Source organism: Hippoglossus hippoglossus, chromosome 22 (genome assembly GCF_009819705.1).
Source record: "Hippoglossus hippoglossus isolate fHipHip1 chromosome 22, fHipHip1.pri, whole genome shotgun sequence".
NCBI lineage: Eukaryota > Metazoa > Chordata > Actinopteri > Pleuronectiformes > Pleuronectidae > Hippoglossus > Hippoglossus hippoglossus.
This window is the reverse complement of record NC_047172.1, coordinates 20,278,220-20,295,985: the sequence shown is the minus strand read 5'-3', so window position 1 is coordinate 20,295,985 and position 17,766 is coordinate 20,278,220. Positions and strand designations below refer to the sequence as shown.

Sequence of the window (17,766 nt, the reverse complement as noted above, 5' to 3'; positions counted from 1 at the left end):
TGAATATGAGAACTGAACGTCTCCTGCTGACTGACTGACTTGCTACTGATGGAACTTGTATGTATGAGGTGATGACTGTGGATTAGAAGCAGAAGGGACACACAAATATCTGCCAGCAGAGCAATAACTAGATGTCATCTTGTGAAGGGACCACTTCACCTGCAAAGTTCATCAACATGCTGATCTTCCAACCCATAAGTACTCAGTAGTCATTACTACATTATACAGGAGGACTCAGTATGACACCTACACTTTTACTTGATCAAACCTGTCCACAGACACACAAACACCTGTAAGAGTCCTCAAAACTGCCTCAGTGGTAGTTCTGGCTACAGAGGGTGTCTCCAGGGACACATTTGCATTGATGACGTGCACACGCACAGACTCACAAGGTGAAAAGCATCCTTTATTATTCTGTCTAGACGTTTATAGCACTTAAAACTTGCTGATTCAATAACTACAAAAACATTGATTTGTGCTATGATGAACGTTTTCTTTCTGTTGCATTGATTGTTGGTGATTCAGAGTACAATTGCTACTCGTTTTCAGAAACTAAGATCTAAAAAGATGCAAACATTCACTTGCTTTCCTTTCTAGCTGTAACTTGCAAAATGTCACAGAATGTCAAACATGTGAACAGTGTTCACACCAGTAAAGGAGTGTTAATTTGTCACTGAAATCCTGCAAAAAGGAAATTGTTTACTTCAGTTATCAGGCAGGAGTTTCAATTTGGTCTAAATGTCGCTGTATAAATACACTTTCTAAATGTTATATCTTACAGCTAAGTAGCATTCAAACCAAAGTGGTGAAGGCCGTATACATATTTACCTCTGAATAAACAAAGAGCTAACTCCAGGGTGTTTAAATCTGAGATATTGTGAATTTCTGCCATAACAATATCGCCCACATGGTGAAAAGAACTGAAAGCCTTGTTTAAACTTGAGCGAAACACCATGACGTGGGTCTCCGTAGATGGTGCTTGAACTACAAGTATAGAAGCAGCTATATGCTCCACACCACTAGTGGGCATATAAAGAAAATAGTCAAGAAAAAAGTAGGTTGTTTAGCAGCAATAGTTAACACTGCCAAACATTGCATATGTGTATGGGACGTTTTACTGTTAGCTTCAAGTTGAAATCTGTCGTGTTCTTCCAGACTGTGGAGAGGAGCCTCCTCTTTGCCAAGTGAAGTGTCAATCCCTTTCCAAGAATTCAGCACCATATGATTGTCAGTGCAGGATGAGTTATAGAGATGCTCGTTAAGGCGAACCTGCTCGACCAGTCCTCCCTCGAAGGCAACTATGTTGAAATGTTCAATGATGAAAAATGTCGATGGTGAAGGTGCATGCACCTTCACCGTGGCAACTATACACCAACCTTCAGTCATCTACATATTGTAAATAAAAACACACCATGCACTGCTGGTAGTTACACTGAAATAGAATCCAATGTTAACATTGATGCACTTGATTGGGCTAATTCAAATATGAGCTTTAGTTGGACTTTCCTTAGTTGGTAACTTCATACTCAATGCTCTCAACACTTCACACACAATGGGTTTCGTGGTTTTATGTGATGGCATAATAACATGATGAGTCTATTTGCTTCGGAATGTCCATGATCTTTTTATCCAATTACCAATTTTTCCACCTCAACCAAGAATATCGTTTTTTTTAAATAATATTTCAGAGGAAAAGGAGGAAATCGAACATGCACATGAAAACAGTTTCATTATGGTTCCTTTGGCGGATTTGTCAGTTTGCTTGATGAATTATTCAGCTTGGTATTACGCATTCACCCAATCAGAGCTCCCTGTGGCATCTCTTCATCTGTCTTTACCTCTCTTTTTTCTTCATATGTCACTGTCACTTCATATGGTGCATGTATATATATTCATATCACACATTCTACGCGCGACATGTTTTATGCCTCTTTGAATGATTAATCTCCGATGCTGTGTGAAATGCCTTCGCTCACAGGATGTGTACAAAAGTATCTGTCGTTTTAGGAGCATTTTTTTAAAAATGTGATCAAGTATTAGACGTGGAATTTCAGAGCTCAGTTATTTAAAAAGCTTAGGTGACCTCCATTCAAAGTTGCGCTGAATGAAGAGTGTCAAAGACCAAGTTCCTTCATGATGAACAAATCTTAAACAAGCTTCTGACTTTTCATAAATTTACATGTTCACACATTTAGTTGAGCATCTACTGAGCATCATTTTTAAAAGCTCAAACACATTTTTACACTTTTTTGATCCCCCATCTTTCTCCTCACAGGGCTTTCATGATGCATTCCACATGAAACATAAGAATAGAAACATTTCCAGGGGAATCTGTGCGGTTTATACATGAAAGAGAAGATTTTGATTTCCTCCAGCACATTCCTTGTAGTTCCTTAGAGGCGATGATGCATGCTGAAGAAAATACATGAAGACATCCTTATATTACCCAAATACCCTTGATCCAAATTGAATTTGTACACTGCAGAATTTTACAGTTTTTTAGCTGTTCTATGCAAGATTTGCTCTTTGCTATCTTATGTGGCTTCCGATGACAAACAAGGGAGTTGACAACTTCGCTTCCACAGCCCAACGTCAGGCAAGCAGAACAGAAAAACAAAAGTTATGACTCAAAGTTACATAGCTCCAGGTGGGGCAATGACACACATGCCACTCTCCCTAATATAAGTGTCTGTGCCATCAAAAATATTTGAGGCTCTTATTTCAAGGTATAAAATCTGGTGTCGCTATAAGTTTTATTCTTTTCACCACATCAGATCCAAATTATGTAAGACTGGCATCTATTGCTTGTACCATTTTCAAATAGTTACCTCTCTATAGTAGCTTGCACAGTGACAGAGTCTGTGATTCAAAGCATTTGCATGTGTACACAGGATATTATCCTGGCCTGGTTATAATTTAGAGAATGAGCCATTCATACACACATATGCAAATTTCACACGCTGTTATTATGTAATCCAGAGTGCATTACTAGAACAGCTGGAACGAGGGTTACAAATTGACCCAGTGGGGGCTGATGTAGCACCCACACAACACTGGGTTGATTGTACCGAGTACCAATGAGTCATTTTGGTCTTGTGTCAGTATTATTTGTATATCAATGCAGTGGGATGTTAAGGGATCAAAACAACTTATTGTCTTGGGAAGGTTTCATTCCTTGAGTACAGGATACATTTGACGCTTTATTGTAACAGTGCAATAGGGGCCCATGCATGATCTATTTTTAACTTTTTATGTTGAGACACAGGAAAAAGACAAAAGACACAGCATCGTCATCAAACAATTGGGGGAAAGTAAGTAGGTTTCTCCCAACAACCAATAAAAATGTAATTTGGAAACAAACTCTGTGACTTAAGACTTTTAAAAATAGATGTAATTGGATCCTTTTTTTCAAAAAACATAGGACATGATGGTGAATATCCCTTGTATACGTTAAAAGTCACTAAACACTAGTTTGATAAGTTCACAACCACCAGCAGATGTTAACAACCACCAGCAGATGTTAACAACCACCAGCAGATGTTCACAACCGCCAGCAGATGTTCACAACCGCCAGCAGATGTTCACAACCGCCAGCAGATGTTCACAACCGCCAGCAGATGTTCACAACCGCCAGCAGATGTTAACAACCGCCAGCAGATGTTCACAACCGCCAGCAGATGTTCACAACCGCCAGCAGATGTTCACAACCGCCAGCAGATGTTAACAACCACCAGCAGATGTTAACAACCACCAGCGAATGTTAACTAAATCATTTTTAGTTTGGAATGATTTTTTCGTAGTAGGATGTTTGGAATTGGTTCATACATTTCCCAACACTCACGGCTCCATGCTATGATGAAATGAGCACCACCAGACTTTAATCTCATCTCTCTGTTTGCTTGACATTTATATTGATCCAGACCTTTCGTCTGACTGACATCAAGGTAATATCCAAACCAGAACATTTCATCTCTGGAATATCTCCCTGGATTAGATGCTTCATTCCCTTATACTAAACTAGAAATACATATCTGTGTCTAATAATTCAAAGGTCCTCAAAGAAGTGTTTTTATTTGCTCACAATATTACACTACGTGCAGCAGCCAGAACACTCAGTACATCACAATGGTCTTACAGCTTTGTAGCCCAGCTCCATAGATTATTCTCATAATGCCAAAGTTGTAATAAATGGACTTTATCAATATTTTTACTTTCTTTTTTGGTGTTTTCTCATAATTGCATCAATTGGAGACCCTGTAATTCTATATATATTTATATTATATATCCTCTGATATCCTCCTCTGGAGCCGCATTCATGTTCGCACTCACAAACCGAGACACCGCCCAAACCGCACACAAGCTCTCGCCCGAGGGTACATGCGGGCTGTGCTGTAGCATCGCTACTTCCGGTAGCCGACATTAAGGCTAAAAACTTCACCCACCCCTCCACTGGCATAGTGGTGAGTAGATAATGAATGAATTCAAATGTATTGAGTGAACTATCCATTTAAGCTGTGCGGTGCCATATTATTAAGGGCCTTGTAGGTGATGAGGATAATAAATTCTATTCTAAATTTAACAGGAAGCCAGTGTAGTGAAGCTAGTAAAGGAGAAACGTGGTCTCTTTTCCTGGTTCTTGTCAGGACACGTGCTGCAGCATTTTGGACAAGCTGCAGAGTCTTTAACAACTTACTGCTGGAGCCTGATAATAAGGAATTACAATAATCAAGTCTGGATGTAACAAAGGCGTGGACTAATTTTTGCTGCATCTTTTTGAGAAAGGACATGTCTGATTTTTTAAATGTTACGTAAGTGAAAGAAGGCGGTCCTAGAAATTTGTTTTAAATTAGAATCAAAGCACAAATCTGTATCAAAGATAACTCCCGACTTCCTGACTGTTTCACTGGAAGCAAGGGCAATGCCATCTAGAATAGCTATATCATTAGATAATGCATCTCTAAGGTGTTTAGGGCCGAGAATAAGAACCTCTGTTTTATCTGTTTAATAGGAGAAAATTGATGGTCATCCAGGTTTTTATGTCCTTGAGCGGTTATCAACACTGGAGAAGCGCTATATCATTACAGACCATTTTTTTTTAAATCGACTAAAGCTGTGAACTGAAACTGAAAAGACAGAAAGAGAGTTAATGAGTTTCATGATACGTTTCATGAAGGTCCCTCCCCTCAGTCTGATTTTGAGTTTTCATAACATTTTTGAAGCACCAATTGAAGAGTGTACACTTCAAGGTTTTAATTGAAAATGAAACCTTTCTCTGTCCATGTAAAATAACAAGGGTGAGTCCGCACAGCTGTCGGTGCAGGTCAGGGACACCATCAGGCTGCAGAATAATTAACCCATTAAAATACAGTCTCCAATCCTCTCTGGCCTTGGTATGAATCTGGCCTTGGTAATTAGAGAGGTAAACAACAGCTACCAGAGCCTGATAGTTGAGCTGTAATCATCTCCTTCAGGGATGATAATAAAGAAAATTACACATAAGTCTGTTGTAATATTATAGTATTAATTTATATAATTATTCTGCATGGAGCCTCATCGTCAAATGTCCATCTGTTACTATCATGAAACCGCTTGATTTGATTTGACCCATACTTTGCCCAATTACCTACAAAATGGCACAACTAAGAATGTCTTGGGTTTGTTCATTTCAGCAGCCAATTTTGCATGTCACTTTTCAGTGGGTTAATTTGTTTCAAATATGAGAAACTGTACAACGTCCTTGGTTTTCTCAGATATAAACACGGGTCCCTGCCAGGTCTCTATTTCTGTGCTGTTTCCAGCTACTTTCCAGCTACTGTACACCTTTGCCTGGGATCCAGACAAAGATGTCAATATGGATAAAAAGAGAAGACCACATAATGATGAACTGTTCAGAGTCAAGCTCCTCATTGACATTCAAATGCCTTCCAGACTTATCACAATACAAGGAAGGAATTGGCAGTTGAAGAGAGAATGGTGCCAACCAAGGGGAAAACTACAATGACTCAATATAAAAGGAGAAGCATTTTGTGTTGGCTGGTTTAAGTCATTTCTACACTATCAATTTTAACGCGTACATGTCACACACCCAGTCTGCATGGACTATCTTATGTTGCAGTCGTAGACCTCATTTAACCATGTGACAGGATACCATATACGTGGAGAATTTCGGAACTATCTAGACATGATCAGCATGAAGTAAGGAACTTGCAGTATCTACAGGAACAACAAGAAATGGTGTCCCACTGGGAGAGCAAATTTCCTCCGGATAAAAGAGTGGATGGACGTGGGGAGGTGTCAGTGCTTCACAAACAATCCAGCGGTTTGTTGAGAGGGAAGAAGGGGTTGGACAAGGGCAGTCAAAGACATCCACTGACCCGAGACCCAAGAGCATGAGTGGGGTGGACCTATCAGACCCGCTAATGAAGTATCATTCCACCTACTTAAGAAGAGCTCACAAGTACCACACATTGTTCCTTCATTTAGTGGACATGGCCACAACAAATGCCTCTATCCTGCACTTTGAAATCTCACAATAGGTACAACACATGACAAACAAGGACCTCTTGGCTAAGCTGGTGTCCCAGCTGTGTGGAGTGGACAAGTTCCCATCACCAGTAGCACTGGCCATCTTCCTGTTGCCATTGCCAATTACAAACGGCAGAGGGAAAGCCAGAGAAGGCCACAGGATCTGCCAACACTGTCACCTAGTGCAGGGGTCTTTTTCAGGCCAAGGACCCCCAAACTGATGGAGAGATGGAGCAGGGACCCCCTACTGTATATATTGTATAAAATTGTGTTTTATATTAAACTGGGCCTAGTGCCATGTATAAACATAGCTACCCTGTTATTGTGCATTCAATACTAAGCTATTCAAATAATACACAGGTTCATATATTCATGTTTTTATTTTAAACATGTGCAAGGTACAGGGTGTCCGTGCCACTGCCATTTATAAACATACATCTTGCATACAACACTGAGCTATTAAAACAATTCACAAATTCATGTTAATGTGTATTTAAAGACATTTACATTTTTGGGGGAAAAGAATTAAAGAAATATTAAAAAAATGTATAATCAACCAAAAATGTCAGACCCCCTGTTGAAGACCTCTGACCTAGTGGATTAAACAAAGAAACCTCTCACTGTTGAAATGCAAATCCTACAATTTAGGCATTGTTAAAAAGGAAAAGAAAAGACATGATGATACCCGATTTTTATTGTAAATAGTTTGATAAGTTTTTCTCAGTGTGATCTTTTCTAGGTTTATTCCCAACACTCTTGCAATGTAGCTCTTAATTGAGCACATACGCACTTTAGTTAAGCTGCACTGTTGCTGCCTTTACCCGGTGCCTTCACAGCCTGAGGCTACTGTGAAGTTCATTGAAAGTGGCCCACACATAAAGTTACACTGTAGGACCAACAAAACAATACAGCTTGCTGCTAAAATTTCTTGTTGTTGTTTCATTTTTGACACTTACTTTTGGTAAGGATTTGATGTGTGTTTAAGTTTTTGATTTGGTCCCCGTCCATTTACTAACATTGAGGAGGCGGGGTTTATCTTTGGGAAGCCATCATGTCAGCCATCTTCATGTACAGTCTGTGATCAGATCTGAAACTTGTCAGAGGTTGAGAACATATTCTTTCAACCGCTGCATTAAGGTAATGTTGACAGAATGGGATGAACAGGAAGAACTCCACTAATTTAGGAAAGAGTTCACACATTATTTCAAGGCCATTATCCCTAGAGCTGCTCTGGTAGCCTAAATTAGTACCAATTACTTATGTTGTGTTCTGCTTTTGCAGAGGTTAATTATGAAGTGAAACCAGATACAAACAAACAAACAAACCAATGATAGCTGAGAACTGGAAGAATAACTCGAGGCAGATAAGTAAAACTGCTTATACTCTTGAGAACTCTCTTAAGATCAACATGACTGCCCTGCTCAACTTAATCCATATATTTGACAGTTCATTGCATCAGTCATGGTGACAGCTCTCTATACCAGAGAATTGTTAATACCTTTATTTATGCCCCCTGCCTTAAGGCAAACCTTACATAACCACACACACACACACACACACACACACACGCGCGCGCACACACACACGCAGGATGAGGGATATTAAGACGTGTCTGGTCATTGCCGACGGCGTCAGGAGGAAGAGGTTGAGAGACAGGAGCGAGTGAGGGAGACGTTGACAGGAAGAGAATGAGAGAAATATATGAGAAAGATCAGGTTCAAAATAAACTCCCATTCTTCTTCTTTTCAAATTTCTTCTCCATGGCCTGTGCCGTCCTTCCGCTTTCCCTCGCCCATTCCTTCTGTCTCTGCTGTCAGTGGTAAAAGGTGCGCCACCTACGCTTGCCATAACAACATCAGTGCCTGCAGCAAGAAGAGAGGGAGGGCGGCAAGGAAGGGGGCAATGAAATGAGAGAGATGGAGGTGATCATTACAGAAAGAAAGGTGGATGAAGAGGCAGGGGGACAACACAGGGTCTGCAGACGCATCGCATGGCTCCCAGAAACAACAGATGGTGCCATTCTGTGGCTACATATAGGAGAATATGTTGTGGCTGTTATATCATATACAAGAAACAAAAATGTATGTCTAAAACAGTTGGAATGAGTGTGGAAGTATTAAGTGACTGTAATGGAAAGATTATTAACTCCAAACACAACATCATTTTACTTAATATGCACATATATTTATGCATGCAATAGGGATACTGATAATATATGAGTCGAGAGACCAGAATTTAACAAGCCAAGAAATAGTCCTGTACATAATCAATTATCATGTGTCATTTTTTTATAACTGCTGTTTATAGATTCATAAAAATTTACACAACAAACATATTTTGGTTTCGGAGGGAATTAAACTGGCGGAGGTAATGAGGATGGAAAGCAGTGATTTCACACTTAACTTTATTTACAATACTAATTGCTACAGAGTAAACAAGTCACATGTTGACATCATAAATAATGTGCGAGAGGGCAGCAAATGAAAAGAGTCAAATCCTCAGCTGCAGCAGAGAAGAAGCTGCTGGCCAGTCTGCAGCATTATGGTCTGTGGCTGCTGCAGAGCAGTTTGACCTATGGATGTACCTAATAAACTGCCAACTGACTCTATATGTGTAGTTCAAAGTAAAGCAAATATTGTCTTTTGTGTGATTCTTAGCTGAAAAAGTGTATTTGCTTTGAAATACCTATATCTGGTTGCTTAAAGATTTTTTTTTATTTGGGATTAAAACCATATATTCTTATTCCTATGAAATAATATATTTTACCCCAACCCATCCTGCCTATAAAGTTTACTATATGACTAAAATATACTTTACAGTTACTAAACTATACAGTTAATCTATTCACAGTTGTTACTCAAGAAAAAGCTACGGCAAGTAAATTGATATCTTGTCTCTGTTCATGCACAGAAAAAGGAAATAAAGTTTTATTATTATTTAGCTACACTGATTATCTCCCGACTCATACACATATTTAAAACGTAAACATGGCAGTGTTAACATTTTTTATCTGACTCTCAATAAGAAAGCAAATGATTATAGTTTCTCATAGTGCCGAATTGTTACTGTAAAACTGACTCACATTTAGATTTCCATTAATTGTTGATAGTTGCTATTTTGTAGGTACTTATTGTGGCACGGCAGTAGCTTACAAGCTGAAAATGTTGCATTCACTATGTTGTGAATGTAATAATGAAAGTGTATTCTGTAACCTAATGCGTCCACTGGAAGATAATCACTGAAAAATACGTAGTTTTTCAAATTTGAACTCTATTTTAAATTATATATTTATTTATAACAACAAATAAATGCACACTCGAGCTGCTTTCAGACATGCACTTAACTCCTGGCAATTTCACATAATAATTTCAATTGTGTGTAAGAACGCAAAATGTGCGATTCAGCTGTGGCTGTTTCCTGTGAGCCTCTTAGTAAAAACTCTGGATAATGTCCGAATGAGCTCATGTGAGAAAACAGCAGAGGATTAGCCTGAAGATTCGCCGCAAGCTAGTGGGTGCGTTGATGACGATTGTAACACGAATGAACAAGAGGAGCCACGCACTCACATGACACTGATGAAGATATCAGTTTAGAAAGTCAATGAAAAATGTTGTTTGTTTGTGTTTGAAAGCAGCCGAGGTCAAAGGGCCTTGGTCCCTGTTCCCAGATGAACAGGTGGCTTTATTTGCCCATGTGTTTTCCATACGTACAGTTTAATCTCTGACTCAGATGAAAAATAAGTACTGAATAAGTACTGTTCCCTGCACCTTGTCCTGTGAATGGACTCACAGTTTAGAGCCAGCACCAGGCACCAGTCTGAACTGGAATGTGAAACTGATTCATGAGCGTGTCACCGACCTCGCCTGTGCTTGCCTCCTCTCCATCATCCCCTTCTGACATCAAGGCAAGCCGATTGGCTGCTGCTATAATAAACAGAGTTTTTTTCTTTTAATACACGTACACAGGATTAATGTGTTTGATAATTAGGTCGCTGATAAATGGACACATCACAGTGTGCTCTGCTTGTTTGCACTCACTGTATTCATGCTTTAATATGCCACTTATAATAGGTGCAGTGATGTGTTCATTCTTCATCCCTATCATTATGAAACATTCAGCGGGTGCTGTGGCTGAACGTGTGTTATCTATCAAACAAATTATGCTTTTAGCCGGTGAGTTTACGCTCTGTGCATCTGTAGATTTCAGGGAGATACTTCTCTAAGATGATGGTTTTCAGATCATTCAGTCACCACACAAAGCTTTGAAAAAAAATGTAATCAGAGCAGCTCACAGCATTTGAACTTTATACCCAATTATTCACTTGCATTTCCTTCTAGAGGCAATCTTCTCCACACTGAACCTAAGCAAATACCTCCACACAGTTGTAACCTGCGACGGATTGTCAGTCCCATATTGAAGAGAAGAATATATTATGAGAATAAAGTAGTAATTTAATTTTCTATCTCAGAAAAAGGAAAACGTTTTTTTTTTCCATAAATAACCAGCAAGGAGACTTGCTGGAGTTTGACTCTGCCTGGATCCAAAATCCTAAAACCACTGTTATAGTTTCTTGAGAAACGATGTAATCTCTTTATTGATGACCTCAATATTGAGCTAACCTCTCAGTCGACACTTACTAAACATTTCTTCCAAGTCTCTGTGGCTCTTTCTTCAGAATAGATGCAGTTACTTGCACAATCTTCCCAAAGTCCTGATACGTATAATAATGTGGTGCGGATAAGCCAAAAGAAGAAGTAGTTTTCATTCTTTGTGCAATCTATACCAAGTATAACTAAACAAGATTGCTCATTTTAACATAGGCGACAGATCCTCTCGTCTTCGGTTAAAATCGATGTATTCGGGGTATGTTTTTATTTCGGATGCTCCGATCACCTGTACCATAACACCTCAAACAGAGAACAGTCAACCAGTGGCTGACTTTGACCGGCTCTTCACAAACGACAGCTCACTAGACTGCAGTAAGTAACTAGTTTCAGTCAACATCCATCGCTAACTTCTGCTTCGATCGTGTCGTGTGGCTTTTGCATTTGTGTTGTCACTTTTGCAGTTGTGTTGTCGATGTTTTCACACACATGGACATACACATTAAACCAGTTTTAAATTGTCCTCAGTGCTAGCAATGGAATGATTCTAGCTCTATTTCTGTATATTATATCATATATTTAATTATCAGTGTTTGGTTTCAATCAGAACAAATCTGACTCCTGTCGTTGTAAGTGGGGCTGTGTTTGTGGTTTTTGTCTATGCTCTCCAAGTGAAAAACTCCGGGCAGCATGTCGCCTGCAGCACGGTGGTGCTGATAGAATGGCTATGGTGTGTGCAACAAAACACTCAGAAGCCAGATAAGCAACAAAAAAAAAGAAAATCATTCCAGAGGATGTTTGTCACCGTGTGTATCACCGTGCACACCCCTTTCCCTCTGTCCCTGCCGCCCCGTGGTCCTCTCTGTCCCTCAGCTGCATTATCTGCTAACCAGATAATTTACTGTCTGCAGATGGCCTGCACTGCTGTCAGTGTGTGTGCTTGTGTGTGTGAGATTGTGTTTGTGAGTGCGTCAAGGTTATTACAGCCAATTTAAACTAAAATGCAACTCATCCCACACACTTGGGCAGCTGACGTGAAACAAGCATTTGACCGTATACATGTCCACGCAGTTGCGTTCGGTCTTTGGGAACGGTCACACATATGCAAATGTGAGGCAAAATTGCAGCTCAGATTTCACCAAAGTGGCTCACCACTCTTCAGTCAGACACATTAACAACATTGCAGAAAACTCTGTAGTGTTTAAGTGGGGGGTGGCGAAGGAGGAAGGACGTAACGTATAAATTCATGTGTCTTTGTTCACAGCACATCAACACTGGCATAGGCCTCATCATCAAAAGCTCTCGAATCACGTCATCTTTCCACCTTGATATCCCTGTTGCCATCTTCTACACGTTTGACACCTCTTTTTCACCTGGAGATTGTTTTTTGTCTTTTTCCGGTTTCTTTCTGTATTGCGTCTGTCCCGCGGTAGAAACATCATCAACATGCCCACTTGGTCCGTGTGAATCCTCCAGGGAATCAGACTCATTCCTGCATTATCCAGAGTTCCCACTAGGGAGCCGGCTGGAGAAACTCCAGAGAATGTCGTGGGAATTTGCGTTCTCACATTTAGCCCCATTGCATGTATGAAAGCACCTTATGCATTTTGTGTGTCAATGGTCACATTTCTTTGTGTAAAATGACCTCTGTCAGCTGATAAACATTCCATGACTGGGAAAACAAAGCCACTCCGTCATCATTTAACTGCTCAGCCGCTAATCTTATCGACCTGTCAATCAATCTCTCGGCGAACCTTCCACCTGACTGAGACTTCAGCCAGTAGCTCGCGTTTTCTGCCTTCATGTGTTGTTATGATCAAAACAGTGACGGCCGTCCCCCGTGGCAGCGAAAAACAAATGCACCGGGTCAGAATTCCTCACGTGAAAACAGACAGCAAAGTGTGTGTGTGTGTGTGTGTGTGTGTGTGTGTGTGTGTGTGTGTGTGTGTGTGTGTGTGTGTGTGTGTGTGTGTGTGTGTGTGGGAGTGTGTGTGTGTGTTGTAGGGAGGGCAAGCAGGGACAGACAGCAGGGGAAATACACATAAAAAGATACCAAGCGCAGTTGGTAACAGAGAAAGAAACATAAAAACTTACAGCAAGAATCAAAGACAGTTTGTCGCACTTTGTCACTTTGTTGTGTATCTGTGTGTAACCTCTGTTAGTTAAATACATTTTTCCAACTATGGCTGCAGGTATGTCCCATCAGTCAGAGCACAACAGACACTTAGTATTAAAACCTTTCAAATTACTTTGGAGAAAAATGCAGATTGAGATCAAACTACTCGAACAGCATTCAACCAGTATTTCTAATCTTGCATATTTTGAAATAAAAGGGAGGACGGAGGTGACCTCCTAATGCCTATCATTACAGTCAATTTGAATGTCTTTTACCTTGCACAAAAAGCAGTGACAACACGATTAAAATTATATTAGATATTAGATATTCTTGCTTGATATCATCAATTGTGCTCATATGCAAAAGCTTGATGCCCTTTAGATTGACGAATAAGTAGCATTAATAATGAGGCACCTCAGATATGGTGCTGATGAGATGACCACAGATATTTCAAAAGATAAAATGTTCCAGCACATTTGATGTCAGCTCATTAACCATTCTTTTGATTAAAAGCTTTTTTTGCTGTACATGTTTTCATACTCACTCTCTCAAACAAATCTGATGCAGAGAAGTGGGTGTTTTGCTTGCATATGTACATTTAGTTAAAGCTGCGGTAATCAATATTTAACAATTACTTTGCTAATTTCCCCATTGTCAGCTCGTCACTTTGTTTCCACCGCTCTCATCGTCCTAATTTCCAGCAACTGCAGGCAATGGTTTGATGTAAAAAAAAAACTATCTGCCCAACACCATATGGAAGACAAACAACATTTTCAACTGGCTGCTGATATTTTACTGATGACTTGGTTATTTTTCTGTGTGGAGTATGCATGTTCTCCCTGTGTCTGCGTGTTTACGGGAACTCCAGCTTCCCCCTGCAGTCCAAATACATGCAGACTCTAAATTGACCAAAAGTGTGAATGTAAGTGTGAATGGTTGTCTGACTCTGGCGACCTGTCTAGGGTGCGCCTGCCTTCCCTTTGCCCACTGGGATTGGCTCCAGCTCCCCATGCGACCCTCAAAGGATAAACAGTGTAGATAATGGATGGCTGGATGTTCACCATGATAGGCTGATGTCAGTGTTGTGCTCATAGTGTTTTCTGTTGCCCCCCAAATGGCAAAAGGTGAAAGGAAAAGCCGACATGATTGCTTGATGATATTTTGTCATTGCACAGCTTGTATGAATCTATTACCTGGAGGTTACGGCCTGTGGTACTTCTCAACCCCTCACACCGGTGCCAGCTCTTTTCCACTGACACGTATCCAAAAGAAAAGGCTGTGGTCACCCGCAGTCTAACTGGAAAGGAACATCTCGTCTACTCCGGGCTCTGTACAGTTGCACATTGCAGTGGTGGAAGTGGTATATGGGTCCTTTCCTGTCATAGTAACTAATTACTCGTGCAGAATTTGGGTGCAAAGTCTGGAGACACAGCGACAGTCAGAGGAGAAGTAAACTCAAAGTCACAACAGTTAATGAGAGTTAATGAGACGACATTTATGGCAGCATTACGCTAAGGATGATTTATCTTTCAGCAGGCCTGTTGCAAACTTAATGTGGCTATTATGGTATGTCAATTTGGAGATGCGCTTTGGGATTTTGGTCAGCAATGCAGTCTTTGAATGCCATGCAAATTTCCCTGCATGAAACACATTTGTGAATCACATGATGTTCCCAACTCTGAGCATGACAGCGTCACGATGAAGAAAGTGTTAACATCTTGCTTTGATGGACAAAGTGTTTGGCGGAGCTGCTGTCGTAAGAAGACAAATTATATATAGAGTCCATCTGGTATCTTTCCTGTTTTTTCACCGACTGATGCAAAGAATGACCCAAAAAATTTGTTTTTAAAATTTTTAATGCGAAGCCAGAAATGAATAGCCCTTTGCTTCATCCTTGCTTTTGCTCGTTTCTACAGTATATCTAAATGAAAGAGAAAATGAATGCAATCTGCTCGGTTTCATTTCCCGACCTGAGGCAATGAAGGAGGGAATTTTCAAAGTGGAGAGACGTTTGATATTGCTTTACATACAACACAATACTTTACGCAGGTGCTTACATTGTCCTGTCTGCAAAATAAAGACAATCCAATTTTATCCACAGTGCATTCTCTAAAACGTTGTCTCCATCTCCGTGTGTTTCTCTCTTTCTTGCTCTCTCTGTTACACACATTACACTCACACACACACACAAACACAGACACACACCTCCAGACAGCAATTACTGTGCAGCAGATGTTGGCTTACGAGAGGAGCAGCTGATGCACACATGCACATTCGCACGCCTGTACACGGTGAAAGACCAAGTCAGGATTATAGCCCTTTTCAGCTCTTGTTGGACCCGTAACTCACTGTGTGTAATTGGCCTCCTATACAGGATTTTTATTGTCTGATGTCCTATGTCTCTCGACCCCTGCTTCCCCTGTGTCCTTGACCTGCAGGCTACGAAGTGGTGCTTTAAAATGAAAAGCGTCCTCTAAGCTGCACAGGTGCCAAACTTTCATCCTGCAGCACACTGGGCCCTCTGAAGCATGTGACACTTTCTGAGAACGAAATCCCATTATGTAGCACAGCGGGGAAATGTCATCACCTGCCTCGACTGCCGTAAGGATGAAAGCTGGTCATATTTTAATGATGGGGACATCATTATGTAATTGCATCATGGTGATTTGTATTATGGTAATACGATATGGAGCAATCACATTCTCTTTATGTATTACAGTGTGCTAGGGTTATTCTGATGACCTTGTCATATATTCTAATTTATGTCTATCTGATATTGTTTAGTGAGGGTATGAACTGTAAATTCAGACTTAGAGTCAAGGGCAATGGATTATTGATGAACATTAGATGTGGTGGCTCTCTGGATATTAGCATTACCGCTAGGTGTCACTCTAGAGCACAATCAAATGCAAATGCTTTGTCGATCACACCCCCAGCCTTCTTGGGCCACGACTAGCTTCGGCCTTTGTGATAGTATTGCGATATAAGAGCCACAACCATGAGCCTGTGCTAGCATTGCTGTCATACTCCATGGCAATGCTGGCAGTAAGCCTCCTAGCACCAGTAAGCCTCCTAGCACCAGTAAGTCAGCTAACGTTAGTGTGTGGCCATTCATTTACTTGCACATTGTGGAGAATAAAAGCCAGTTCCAAGTCGCAGTTGAGACTTTTAGCAACTTGGAGCTCATTCCATATTGGAAAACTTCCCCCAACCGGTCGAGGCAGATGGCCACCCACACTGAGTCTGTACCTGCTGAGGTTTCTTCCAGTTAATGAGGGAGTTTATTTCTCTCCACAGTCGCCCGTGGGCTTGCTCATAGTGGAACTGTTTGGTTTCTCTGTAATTTTGAAGGTCTCGACCTCATTATATGAAGTGCCTTGAGATAATGTGCAGTAGGCCTATATTATGATTTGACACTGGACATAATTGAATTGAATTGAAAAGCCTCATCAATAATGACTCTAATCTTATTATCTTTCTTTGTTGCAGTTTTTTAGCAGAACATGGTTTCTTCAGTGGAGGAACGTCTTTCCACTGAGTGCTTTCGACTTTGCAATCTAACTTCACAAGATGACGGTCAAACGTTTCCCAACTGTACCAAGAAGGACGACATGACAGCTCCCCAAAGGTGACAACACCTTAACTCCCCACTGGAGGCTGTCAGCCCCCCCCCTTCACATCAGCAGACAGGACATTACCTAAATAAAGCAACGGCAATTTGCAAATTCTTTGTCCAAGATGGTATCTGTCATTTCAGGTGGTTCTTATCACACTGACGTATGTTAATGTGCTCCTGATTCAGATAAGTTTGGTTGTGCTTAGGTCAGCAACAACTAACAATGCGCCTAGATTGTTGTTGCAGTGATATAGAGAGCTGTTGTAAAAACTTCTGGATTATACTCCTTAATGCAGATAACCCATAGGTTGGCGTTATCCATCTTCGGTTCTGATAAAATCTGTGGAACCAAGTGTTCTCTGAACTGTGGCTCTAGTTCACAGTGAGGAGAGTCTATCTAGCTATAACTTTTCCTTTTTTCTAGCAGGGATGTGTTTTATTCACATTAGCTGCCTTTCAAATTAGTACTGTAATCTATGCATGTCATCTCTCTCTGTATGTATCGTGCCTGCAGTGTAAGTGGAAATCTTGTCTTTATCTCTTTAATGTCGAAGCACAATGCTGATACAATCAGCTGAGTCAATTAAGTTGCTTTCTAAAATCAAGATCCAAAACGTGATCAGAGGACAGATGATACAGTACATGGTAAATCTTAATGAATACTTGTATTAAAATGACATTAGTAGTTAGTGAACTATGTTTTTAGAGAGCGATGATCTGCTCTGGGGGACAGAGACATGCAGTGTGATCCCACACAGAATTTACTGTATTGCCCTCAAAAGAGGGACATGGTTTAATTACAGCCTTTAACAATTCATTTGTGTTGGTGTTGCAGTAACCAGGTTATACCCTCTCTCTCTTTTTATAACACACTCACACTCACCTAATCACAACAGAGGCCACCT

The 17,766-nt window shown here is 40.5% G+C and overlaps 1 long non-coding RNA gene across 1 annotated transcript; it reads left to right on the top strand.

The window, feature by feature from the left end:
• Positions 1 to 3,081: 3,081 nt before the first annotated feature.
• LOC117755893 lies at positions 3,082 to 16,972 on the top strand. The gene is made up of 2 exons (XR_004612692.1): positions 3,082 to 3,311; positions 16,735 to 16,972. It is a non-coding gene; the product is annotated as an uncharacterized LOC117755893 (long non-coding RNA).
• Positions 16,973 to 17,766: the final 794 nt, after the last annotated feature.